Source organism: Phyllobates terribilis, unplaced genomic scaffold (assembly GCF_046119375.1).
Source record: "Phyllobates terribilis strain yellow unplaced genomic scaffold, ASM4611937v1 Scaffold_4__5_contigs__length_816908805, whole genome shotgun sequence".
In the NCBI taxonomy this organism is placed as follows: Eukaryota; Metazoa; Chordata; class Amphibia; order Anura; family Dendrobatidae; genus Phyllobates; species Phyllobates terribilis.
Window position 1 is genome coordinate 433,478,503 of NW_027362764.1, and position 13,788 is coordinate 433,492,290.

Sequence of the window (13,788 nt, forward strand, 5' to 3'; positions counted from 1 at the left end):
GGGTATAGTCATCCAAGACTACAATGTATATGTGGAGGAAGCACATCAGATACTAAGTGACAACAAATATTACAGAAACGTTTTTTCCAATCCACTTTTAAACATGATTCCCATATATAAGAAACTTATCTCCAAAGCACGAGATGAGAACATTTTAAATGATAATGAAAGGAAATTCTGGACTATTCAGAGTCCATGCATGCCATTTTTTTATCATCTCCCTAAAATACACAAGGATGCCAGAAACCCTCCTGGGAGACCCATTATTTCGGGGATAGGCTCCCTTACGTCCAATTTGGCTGAATACTTGGACGTGCTTTTACAACCCCACGTAAGAAACCTTAAAAGCTATCTCCAGGATTCTGCACACCTTATCAAATTAGTTCAAACCATCAGATGGGAAAAATCATATGTCTTTTTAAGCCTGGATGTATCTTCTCTATATACTAACATTGACATAGATATTGGTCTGTTGTGCGTGGAATACATAATTTCCAGAGATACTAGTCTGTCCTCCAACCAAAGATCCTTTATTTTAGCAGGACTCACTTTTATTTTGAAAATTAATTATTTCAATTTTCTGAAAAAAACTTACCATCAGATTAAGGGAGTGGCAATGGGCTCTAAAGTAGCACCGACTTTTGCCAACATTTTTATGGGATTGTTTGAGCAAGTTTTTATCTTCCAGGGGATTTTTAACAAGGGGATCATCTTTTATAGAAGATATATAGATGATCTAATCTTCATCATTGACAGGAAAATTATAGACCCCACTACGTTTTTCTGCTTTGTCAACAATAACAATTGGGGTATTTCTTTTAATAAGGATAGTGGTGAAGAATCCATTAATTTTCTGGATCTTGTTTTATATGTAAAGGATGACAGAATTTTTACTAAAACTTATTTTAAATCAGTGGATACCAATCGTTACATCCATTTTTCTAGTGGACATTACAAAAAATGGCTTACTAATATTCCGCACAATCAATTCCAAAGAATCCGTAGAAACTGTACCACTGAAATAGATTATGACAAACAATCAGAAGTTCTGAAACAGAGATTTATACAGCAGAAATATCCCAAAGATTTGGTATTCAATTCATTCAAACAGGTCAAGGAAAAAAATAATCAAAGTTCATTACTGAGGGAACCAGCACGAAGAAAAAATAATGAGAATTTTGAGCATGAACTAAAATTCATCACCACTTATAATCAACAACATAGGGAAATCAGAGAAATTCTTCAAAAAAATTGCCATATTCTTCAAAATGACCGTTTATTAAATCAGGTCTTACCGAGAAATCCCTCCATAATATTCAGGAGAGCACCTACATTAAGAAATATATTGGCTCCGAGTAAATTATGTAGGCAGGAACCAAATATTGTCGCAGATGGAAGAAAAAACATAGTTACTAAATGTGGCAAAAAGAGCTGCATGTGTTGTAAATCTATTATACACTCCACTGATGACTTAACTTCGGTGATCACTGGTGAAAATTTCAAAATTTCATATCCCATGTCATGTGAAACAGATTATGTGATATACGTTATTGAATGTAGCTGCCCTAAACAATATGTGGGCAGGACGACTCAGGCACTACATAATAGACTCAATTCACTTAGACACAATATAACCACAGGATTCATGAAACATTGGCTGTCCCGACATATGGTCCTGCAACATAAGCAGGATTACAGGGATCTTAAGATCTTACCTATTGAACACGTTTTGCCTGACACCCCAAATAGGGTGCAATGTCTAAATCGGAAAGAAATTCATTGGATGTATAAACTCAACACTTTGAAGCCACAAGGGCTAAATTAAATCACAGAGGTTTTTATATGAATCTGGAGGTCAGTAATCACATATAACCATTATATACATTTTCAATTCAATTACTTATAATATCATGTGTCCACTTCTCCCCCCCCCCCCTTTTATATTCCCAATGTACTCTGACACATGGCTCAAACCCCACTATTCTTACAACACAAAATACGTTTATCCTCCACATTCCTGCCATATATATTATAAATGATATGGTAACTCTACAATATATTGATGATACAAGAACAGCAAGATTTTAAGCCTTGAAATACAGCACACCATTCCCTTCCATGCATTTCCCGAGGTCTTCCACACTAACAATCTATATATATATGCCATAGCACATAACAAAATACGGAGCATCTCAGCATGCTAGTGGCAAGTATTCCACAGCCACACAGTCATCTCCTCATTCCCCTACTCTTTCCTCCAACCTCCCCCCTTTTATTTTCACTGCTACTGATAACATTCACAATATTCCATTAGCAGACTAGTACCTCACATGGACACTAGTTTGCATCTTCTTCTATTCCTTTAGTTCCCTGTCCTCTGTCAGTCAGCTGACGAAGTGTGAGATCCAGAGCAGCGATCTGGAAGCTCTTTTCTTCAATACATGGTAATAAACCAAGCCTTCAGGAGTTTACACACTTGCGGTCCACAGTTATCTCTCCATGCCCGTCCTCCCTCCTTCCCCCCCTTTCTTTACTGACAAACACCTCATACCTAATACACTAGAAGCAGGCTGGCACATTCTGCCATTCCTTCAGCTCTTGGTTTTCTGCCTGTCAGCCGACAAGGTGTGAGGTCTGGCATAGCGGTCTGGACGCTCTGATCTTTCACATATGATACAGAAGAGCCAGGACTTTGGGATCGCATACACTGCCGTCCTTGATCAACTACAAATGTTTTATCCTATGTGCTGTAATATAAATGTAATTATATATTTGGATGATTACTTTTCAGAGGTCATTTTAATTATTTGTTCTATGGTTTTCATTTTATATCCAAAAGATTGTAATTGGTCGATCAATAATTTAATTTAATCCATTTATAAATAACCTCACTGTTTCTCTGTAAACCGTTTGTTGGTCTTGGCGCCAAGAATATCAGCGGGCTTTTTTTACCACGTGTGGTTTTATGTATATAAGACTGTTTCATAAATCGGTCTACATCAGCTATGTACCAGAGGAAGTGGACGGGACGTCCACGAAACGCGTAGTAATCGTAGCTTTTAGCAATAAACTACAAGATTGTTTAATTATACAATCTCTAGTCAAATTTCTTCACTACGTAGGAGCACGGATTTTTTCCCGGCACCTACTTCATCCTACTACAGACAACCTTACAAGATCCCTAGGGATTCTGTGCTGGCTGCAGCACTTCGCTACTAATTCTTACATGAGTTGTGCATTACACAACTTATAAAGGTAAGCACATTTTCTTTTTACCTACTTGGTTGTTGATGGATAACAGCGCTATTGCGCCCCTATCTTTCTACTTTTGTTTGCTGATATTTCATCGAATGTGTTCCTTGAGGATTATGAATGTGCGTCCCTTGCAGTAAGTGCTGCTGACCATCATCTTTCCTGGACATCAGTCATCACTGATGTCATGGCTGTAGAAGACAGCAATATATATTAACAGGAGTGTAAAATCACTCCTGTCAGTGTACATGCTGCTGCAGGAGTGAGGTCACTGGGGTTCATCAGCTGAAGATCAGATGATCAGCCCCGGTGATCTCAGCACCAGTACTGGTGGAAGGATTCTTCAGAATGTTCCCACGCAGCACCGGTGCCGTAAAGTGAGGTCACGTGAGCTCTCAGCTGATCTTCAGCTGAGAGCTCACGTGACCATTAAGTGACCGCAAGTTCTGGCAGCGCCTTTCCTGGAAGATGACATCGCTGAGCGACATCGCAGGACAGGTGAGAATAGTGTTGTTTATTTTATTTTTTACTTTTTTTAAAAAAAAAAAAAACAGTCTCCCAACTAAGATTTCAGGTGCTAGAACAGGTGCCTTTACCAAGACAGGGTGGGAATCACGATATTCAAGGAGAGGGAATCATATTGGATCCATACACTCCAAACACTGAAACCTAGGGGTCTCAATAGGGAATTGGACTTTCTAACCCATTGAAAAATGACTGTTATTATTGAACCACTTGATTACATGTGAAGTGATAATAACTAATGTATACTTATTGTCCATATTTATGTGTTTTTTCTTTTCCTCCTTTCCCCCACTCTCCCCTCCCCCTCCTCTTCCCTTTTCAGACCCACTGAAACTCATGAGTATAGGGTAAGTACAGGGTATTCTAGCCACTAAGGGACCTACAATTACCATCAAAACCACCCCCTCCATCCTTTTTTATTTTTCATTTTTTCCAATTACCAATTTTATTCCATTTTATTTTTCCTGAATTTTATAAAAATATTTTTTTCTCTTTTATTTTCATTTTTTCTTTTTTTAATTCTTTCCTTTTTATTTTTTATTTGTTCAGTCGTTTCATTGTTTCATTTCATTATTTTCATTTCATTTCATTCTTTCATAATAATAAAAAATTATATTTTTTATTCTCATAAGCCATATTCTCTCAATCTTTTAAATAAACTTCATAAAACTAATTCTGTGGTTCTCAGTTAATTAAATCAATCCAGCTCCCAATTTATTCAATACTCGCTCCTGTCTACCCAAATCTTTTCCCGATTTTACCTACTAAGATTAGAATAGAGGACCCCTAAGGCTGAGTTCACACGATGCGTTTTTCATGCGTTTCCGCGGCGTTTTTGCAGTTGCGGAAACGCCGAGGAAACGCATGAAAAACCCATGGTAGAAGGGCAGCAATGTTCCCCAATTGAAATCCGCATGTGCTGTGCCCATGATGCGGATTTATCCGCAGCGTAAACGCTGAGGTCAAAAATCCGCAGCATGTCAATTAATTTTGCGGAAACGCTGCTCTTTTGCCGCCATTGACTTGCATTAGACCGCATGGAATCCGCATCACTGTATATGTTGATGCGCTTTTCATGCGGTCTAATGTGCGGATGGTACCCGGGTGTGGATGAGAGGACTCTCATCCAGACCCAGGTACCATTAAAAAAAAAAGAATAAAATAAAAAATATATATATTCTCACCTTCTGACGGCCCGCGCAGAGCTCCTGCTTGGTTCCCCGCACTTCGCGGTTGAATGAAGAAAGACCTTCGCTGACGTCAGAGTCATGTGACGGGTCACGTGATGCTGACGTCGGAAGGTCCTAAAGTCTTCACTGCCGGCAGCCGGGCCCGAGCGAAGCAGGACACCGGGGGCCATCAGAGGGTAAAGTATATATTTATTTTTTATTTTTTGACATTCACACACTATATAAATCCATGCCGGTTGCATGGATTTATATAGTGTGAAGTTGACAAGCACTTTCCAAGTGATGCTAAAATCGCTTGGGAAGCGCATGTCAACCCGCATGCAGAAATGAAAGTGAAGACCGCTTCATTTCCGCATGTCCCTGGCAGGAAACCGCATGTACAATCCGCATGCGTTTTTTCCTGCCAGAGAGATGCAGAAACGCTCAGGAAAAAAATCCTGAGCATTTCTGCATCGTGTGCACATACCCTAAGAGTTTTTTGTTCCCTTCCATTTTGATACTAAGATACTGTGTCTTTCAGGGTCCACTATATCTAAAATCTGCCCTATATTCCATGATCACCCATGGTTATCCCTTTAAATATTGTCCTATTGCCCCTTATATTACCACATATCCTCAGGTTCTAATGCTCATTCTGGCATTAGTGCGCTGCTGCACCAGTGAGCATGCACAACTCTGGACCACAACAAAGCCTATCTCTGAGGTTTGCATGTTGCCACAATCCAATCCTCATAACGGGCCAGTACCCATCACTTTCGGTGCGACCACACCAGAAGTGCATATAACCACCGCTGACACCAATGACAGCATGGAAAAACTAAACAAATTGCTTTTTTCTCAGGGGCCGCTCGATCAGTAGTGACAGGACCCCAAGGATATAGTTGCTAGAAGAGAAGGAAGGAAATATGTAGAGAAAACCAAAAAAGTAATGTCATTGTGTGGGTTGTACCCGGGGGGTAGATTACAGTACGAGATGTTGAATGCAGCAATTTGTGAAAACAGGGAAAACTGGAAGATAATGGGTTGTTGCAAAGTGCATACATGTGTAAAAAGGTTGCGCTGAGTTTATTGAAAGAAGGGTTTGTAGATATTTAGGATAGGGATAACAAATGAAACATAACTGGTTATTTCTATGTTACAGAGATGCATCCGCCACCGCCCTATAATGGCGGCGCAATAAATTGTTGGGTGTGTTCTAATTGTGGCCAGCGGAATCCATTGTCAGCAGATTATTGTGTTGCATGTCAAGTGCCCTGTCCAGGAGGCCCACACCTCACTACTACCCAAGCCACTCCTAGTGCCCCATTTTCATCCGTTATACCTATGTCCGCCCAAAGCTCCAACCCTTCCTGCAGCGGACATGTTACTACACCCATTGCATCACCTCTTGCCTCTGACCAGATGTCAGTGGGTGTGCTTCCTTCCAGTGGCACGCATCCTTCCGGTAGTGTGCTTCCTTCCGGTGGCCGGCATCTTGGCGCACCCGGAATACAGGCCGCAATACACACTACACTCGGAACATCAACCGCAACATTTACTCCTATACCAGTGTGTCCGGTTGTCACTCCTTATGGTGCGTACTATGTCCCAAAAGCCTATGTCCCTCTCTATCCTCATTTAATAGTCCTGAGTTCTGGCAGGCCCTTAACCGAAGGAGAAATATTATTGGACCGGAGGAGCCGGGGGATGAAGAGGCGGCAGCACTACCACCACCACAATCAGCACCATCAGCGTCCATACCGATAAGCGATACAGAAGGTAAACTGGCTCGTGCGACATTTCGTACACCAATATCAGAATTCACTCTGGATCGGGAGGATTCCCGTGCCACGCTTTCAGATGAAGAATACCCACAGGTGTGGAAACCATGGACAGAAAGAATGATTTGGAAGTCATCAACGGTTCTAACAGCAGGTCTGGGGGATCTGGTAAAATAGGGGATGGATGCTATAGTTAATGCAGAAAACCCTAGATTACAACATAGGGTAGGAGTGGCTAAGACTATTGTCCAAGCCGGAGGTAATGCTATCCAGGAAGACTGTAAATGCATTGTACATTCTTCAGGACTGGGCGAGGAAACTGACCTGGTGGCCACTAGACCAGGGAGATTTCCATTCAGGTTTTTCATTCATGCAGTAGGTCCAGTGTATGATGAAGATCATCATGATCAGTGTGTGTCACAACTTAGAGCTACAATCAACAATATTCTGAACTATGCTGGAACAAGGAACCTTAATTCTATTGCTCTTCCTCCTATAAGTTCTGGAATGTATGGATTTCCTATGCAAGCCTGTGCCCAAGCAATAGTCCAAGCTATACGGGAGTATAGAGGACTAACTACGTTGGAGGAGATAAGACTAATAATTAATGACTATCATAAATCTCAAATTCTCACCCGAGCTATGGAAAGTGCCACAGCTAGATCAGACCCATCTGCCACCAGATGGCTTCAGAAGATAACCCACATGAACTATTTCCTGGACAAACAAGCCCACCTCCTGTTGCTATGTTGCCGGTATCTCCCTCAACATCTCCAGTGCCAGATGACCATAATAGATATGTGGCATTCACACCCTCGCAAGTTAATCAAGTGATTAGTCAACTACCTGACCCAGACAGACACCCTGTGGCGTTCTACAGAAGAATCAGACAAATTCAACAAACTTATTCAGCCACTTGGAAAGATCTTCATGAAATCACTAGCATTAAAGCAGGAGGTGCCTTCTGGCCAATATTTCAAGTAGCTCTGAATGACAGCCAAGTGACAGACAAGGAGACTTACCGATCAGGAGTAGCTTTTAGTTAACAACTTCAGCAATGGGCCAAGGATCGGCTCACAGACTCATCTACCAGAATCAGGGGAGAATGTCAAAAATTTTAACATCAGAATCTATACTCTGTTCAATGATCAAGGGTTCGATGAAGGTCAGAGGATCCAACAGAATCTGCTAGTCACTTCATTTGTTAGGGGACTCAGAGAGGAAATCTCAGCAAAGCTTACAGACTCCAGACCAGAATATGTGGACATGTCCCCACAAAAGGTACTCCTTATTGCTAAAGCTATAGAGAAACAATTGAATGCTGTACCAAGATCTGCTCCAAGGCCTGGTCCAGAGCCTGCTCCAGCACCTGCACCGACTCCTGTTCCTGCTCCTCCTCCAGCTGCTCTAGCCGTCTATCAACCTGCAGATAATCAGTAAGAACAGTTGCCATATCCCCCCAGGATACCCACAACAACTATACCGCACACCCCCATGATAGATGGGTCCTCCACAAATGTACAGAGGACCGAGTTTAAGACTAAGGGAACCAATCTGTCACCATTGTAACCAACCATGTCATTTCAGAAGAGAATGTCCAGAGAATAGAGGGGATCCTTTCTATGGCTCGATTCAACTCTCCTACAACCCGCAATTTGAAAGAAGAGATTCTTCACGCTACCAAGGGAATCCACGGTACATCATGGCAGTCACCACAGAGAGAGTATGAGACAATGCCAAGAGAACCTGTGCAGAATTACACAGACCAGGCACAACAACAGATGAACCAAAATAACAGGGATCCAAAATATCGTGACGGCCCATATCCTCAGAACAACAACAGGGACCCACCACGCCAGTTTGCGGGGGAAGACCAGAATTACCCCGCATAGGACAGTGGCAAACACATGCTCTCCTTGACTTCAGTTGAAAACGTCCCCAATAAATCTGGACTGATTTCTACTGTCAAAATTGATGTAGGGGACAGAACTTTACCTTTTCTAGTAGACACGGGTGCAGCCAGAGCAGTAATATGGTCAAGAGATTTACCCTATGAATTGCTTATATCTGATGATTTCCTTTCATGTATGGGAGTGGATGGAAAACCACACTCATCCCGACTAACATTTCCATTGCATATTGGGAAAGAACAGAAGCTGCTGGCTAGATTGCTCATTTCAGACACCTGCCCGCTTAATTTGTTGAGAGCAGATCTACTCCAGAAGTTAAATGCTCAGATATCATATGATGAGAATGGAATGCATCTAGATGTCTCTACATTGTTATCATTAGAGGAACAAACAAAGGTACATGCCCTCCCATTGTGTGTCATCCAATTTGCAATTACTGCCATACCACAGCATTATCTTGACTGCATACCACCTGAACTCTGGTCTCGAGGTCCTGATGATAAAGGCCGGCTGCCTGTCCCACCAGTCCAAGTTTTCCTGAAAGAAGGTGCACGGATTCCCAGACTCCCACAGTACCCACTGAAAGCAGCCCAAGAAGAGTCATTAGATGCCCAGATCCAAGAATTACTCAAGAAAGGAGCATTAATTCCCTGTGTTTCTCCTGCTAATACTCCATTGTTTCCAGTGAAGAAGAAAACTGCAAGAGGAGAACCGGATAAATTTAGGATGGTGCAAGATCTGAAGCTGTGAATGCAGTTACAATCCTGGAGACCCCAGTGTTGTCAAATCCACATACATTACTCAGTGAAATTCCCCCTGAGGCAACGTATTTTACAGTAATCGACTGCGCAAATGCCTTCTTCAGTGTGCCTCTGCACACAGACTGTCGTTATCTTTTTGCTTTTACACACAGAGGAGTACAGTACACATGGACAGTTATGCCTCAAGGAGCTCAGAACTCCCCTCATCACTTCACACTGGCCTTAACTACCTGTCTCCAACCCTGGAAAAGTAAGAATTCTGAAGTCACATTGATACAATATGTCGATGATCTACTCCTCTGTTGTCCTGATGACCATACTTGCCACAAGTTCAGCTATTATTTGCTCCAATTTCTGGCCACCATTGGATGCAGTTACGCTGCGAAAGCTACAATGGTGTTGGACCAAAGTTGTGTTCTTGCGTCATTGCATATGCCAAGGTACCAAGCATCTCACTGAAGGGCGGAAAACTGCCATCCATGACATCCCGTACAGAGAACTGGCAAACAACTCCAAGCTTTCGTGGGAATGGTCACATACTGTAGGCAGTAGATCCCTAACACGTCGGCTCTCATGCAACCTCTATATTATCGGGTCCACTCTTCTGAGCTTGACCTGTATTTTGACCAAGAAGCTGAGGATGCAATGGACCAGTTGAAAAATCTCATCATTTCAGCCCCTGCACTGGGGATTCCCAACTATGAATTTCCATTCTTTCTATTTGTCTTTGAAGCGTGTGGCCATGCCTCAGGAGTTCTGGCACAAAAACAGGGAGGCCACATGAGACCCATTGGATATTATTCCAGCAAATTGTATCCAGTGGCGCAAACAGCTCCAACATGCCTCAAAGCAGTGCTGGCAGCTACAGAACTCCTCCAGAGAACAGCAGATGTTGTACTTGGCCATCTTAAAACTATACTGGCCCCTCATGATTTGAAAGCTATTCTTGCAAAAACCCAGCACAACCATCTATCAATGCAACATCGTGCCAGAATCCAATGTGAGCTCCTTTAACCAGAAATTATAGCTCTTCGGTGATGTATTGTCTTGAACCCCTCCACTCTGCTTACTCTGTCAAGGGGGGGACTGCTCTAAAGACTTAGGGGGGTCCTCAGAAGACCATGAATACCCTGATTCGAGTGACCATGATTGCCTTGAGGTCATGAAGGCAGAAACCTCTCACCTACCTACTGTCTCTGAGCAGCCACTGCCTGAAGCGGATCTGATACTGTACACTGAGGGGTCCAGATATGCAGATGAATATGGAACTTACCATACCGGATATGCGGTGGTGTCCCCACCAATGGTTGTTTCTGCTGGACCACTGCCATCTTATATGTCAGCTCAAGAGGCCGAACTATATGCTCTGACCAAAGCCTGCAAGTGCGCAGAGAGTTGAGTGGCCAATATCTACACAGACTCAAAGTACGGATTCGGGATTGCCCATGACTTTGGCCTGATTGGGCCCTGAGGGGCTACAAGACAGCCAGTGGAGCTCCAATCCGGAATGCAGCAGCAGTGAGAAGTCTGCTAGAAGCTTTGAAGTTACTTAGGCAAGTGGCTGTGATCAAAATTATGGGTCATGGGAAACTGAATTCAGAGGAAGCCAAGGGGAATCATCTGGCTGACATTATAGCAAAAGCAGCAGCTATGGAACCAATATTTCCAGAGGAAGCAGAGGTGTCGGGGGGTATGAAGGTGTTTGTGCTTACCAGAAGTGAGAGACAACGAGGGGATGAGGAAGAAACGAGAATGAGAAATTTGGGGTTGGAAGAAGAAGAGGAGGAAGATGAAGAGAAGCTAAGACTGGAAGAGAATCCGGCACACAGGACTTTAGTGGACCGGCAGAATGTGGTAATAGAAGAAGAAAATCAAGGATGGATCGGACGGGAAGAAACGTTTTGTAATGACGGAATCTGGAGAGTGGGAAGAAGAATATGTCTGCCAAGAGCACTGTATCCTGCAGTGGTTAAGTGGGCTCATGGAAAGGTACATAGAGGGAAGAATCAGATGATTTCAGCTATCAATAAACTCTATATTGCACCCGAGATCTCCGCTCTTGCTACAAACTATACTAGAAGCTATGAGATTTGTAACACTTGTAATCCCGGAAAAACAGAACATGTGCCAAAGAAGAAGCTGGCAAAGTCACGGTATCCTTTCCAGAGAATCAAAATTGATCATATGCAATTACCCAAGAGTGGAAGATATGAATACGTTTTGGTGGAGGTGGATATGTTTTCCGGCTGGACAGAAGCATACCCAGTGGCCAACATGACTGCTAGAACTACAGTGAAAAGACTTCTGGTAGAACATATCAGCAGATTCGGAATTCCAGAGGTGATTGAAAGTGATCAAGGACTCGCCTTCACTGCAGAAGTTACCAAATCAATCTGGGAGATGATTGGGGTGGATTTGGGCCTGCATACTCCTTATCATCCTCAAAGTAGTGGCAAAGTTGAAAGGATGAATGACACTTTGAAAAACAAAATTCTTATAGCCAGTAAAGAATTGTCACTTCCATGGCCGGAGGTGCTGCCTATTGCCCTATACTCAGTCTAAAATACCACGAGACAACCCACAGGACTCACACCATATGAGATCTTGTTTGGGGGGCCACCTAGAATGGGTCGATATTACCCACAGCATGTTAGTTCAGGGAATGATAAGCTTGTGAGTTTTGTTGTCGGACTTGCTAAAGAGTTAAAAATAACACCTGCTACAGTGTACTCTTCTATTCCAGACTCAGATCTTGAACCAGTTACTCACAGCATTCAGCCTGGAGATTTTGTCTGGATAAAGCAACACATGCGAGGCACACTGGATGCCAGATTTGAAGGGCCCTACCAAGTGCTGCTTACATCACCTACGGCTGTGAAGGTCGAAGGCCGAACATCATGGGTCCATGCATCCCATTGCAAGAAGGCGGTCTCAGACCCACAACCCTGATGTTCCTTTTTCTGATGACGGTAGCTATGTGGAAAGCCTTTGTTATGGTAACATGTGCATTCCAAGCAATTATTGCTAAAGAGAATGATATTCCAGTTTTCTGGTACAATACTTCCTTGAGTGTGGTGACTTTCTAATTTGATTACTGTGGGATAGTATCTTGTAGGGGGTATGAAAGATTGAGTAGTGACTGGTTAAGAGCTTTGTGGGTGAACGCTGACCAATATATCTATGTCACTGACAATTACTGGGGACAAAAATGTGATTACTGGGGTGCTATTGGTTGGGACACAGATGACTAAGACTGGGGATACAAACCACAATCTGCTAAGGACCAAAAGGATAATAACGGGAAATCTTTGCTTGACCGTTTCAAACTACTAAAAAGACCATTTAAACCTGGGTGTAGGGCTATAGGTACATGTAATGGGTTGACCATCACCACAGAGAACCCTACAGAGCAAGATGGAGGAATATATATATTAGGATCCTTGAGTGAAGGAAGCATGGGAGGTATGGGAAAGTTCAAATTGGCCAGTATTCCTGATAAAGTGGGTCCGAAGATAAACCCATTAGCTCCTCGGCACCACAGGATGGAAGGTATGGTAGCCATAGCAAATCCCACTTATGAGGCTACGCTAGCCATAGAAACGGGATTCTCAGATCATAACTGGTGGTTAGAATGGATGAATTATACAGCAACACAGCATAACTTTAGTGATTGTTATGTATGTTCAAAGGCCAGGCCAAATTTGGGTACAGTCCCTCTAATCTTCCCAGAGGATGTGCAAAGGTGTCTCTTGGATATGTATACAAACAGGACTTTAAATTCCAGTGTCTGCATCCCCTGGAGAATGAAATATTTCATTACCACCGGAATATCAAGCACCGGACAGGGAATAATCATCTACCCAGGAAATTACACTTGTTTACAAAATACCCGGGGGAGTGGGAATTTCTTAGGGAATTTTACTCAAGATTACTGTGGGAATTACAGTACTATAGAGGGTACAGAGGCCAAGGACCAGAAACAATCTCTGAATGACATGTACTGGATTTGTGGTGTCATGAAGATTAGGACTAGACTGGAGGGAAAATGGACTGGGGAATGTGCCTTAACTAAAGCAATAATGTCTGTTTACCTTAAATCTAAGTCCCAGGAATCCAAAGAGGAAATAAAGGCTGCGTTTGCAGGTACATACAGGGCCAAGAGAGAATTTAACCCCAAAGGCAGTTTTGACCCATATATATATATATATTGATGTTCTCGGAGTGCCTAGGGGGGTGCCAGACGAATTCAAGGCCCGAGACCAAGTGAAGACAGGATTTGAGTCCATAATACCCATAATAACGGTCAACAAGAACATAGATTGGATAAATTACATATATTATAACCAACAAAGATTTGTCAGTTACACCAAAGATGCCCTACAATGGATAG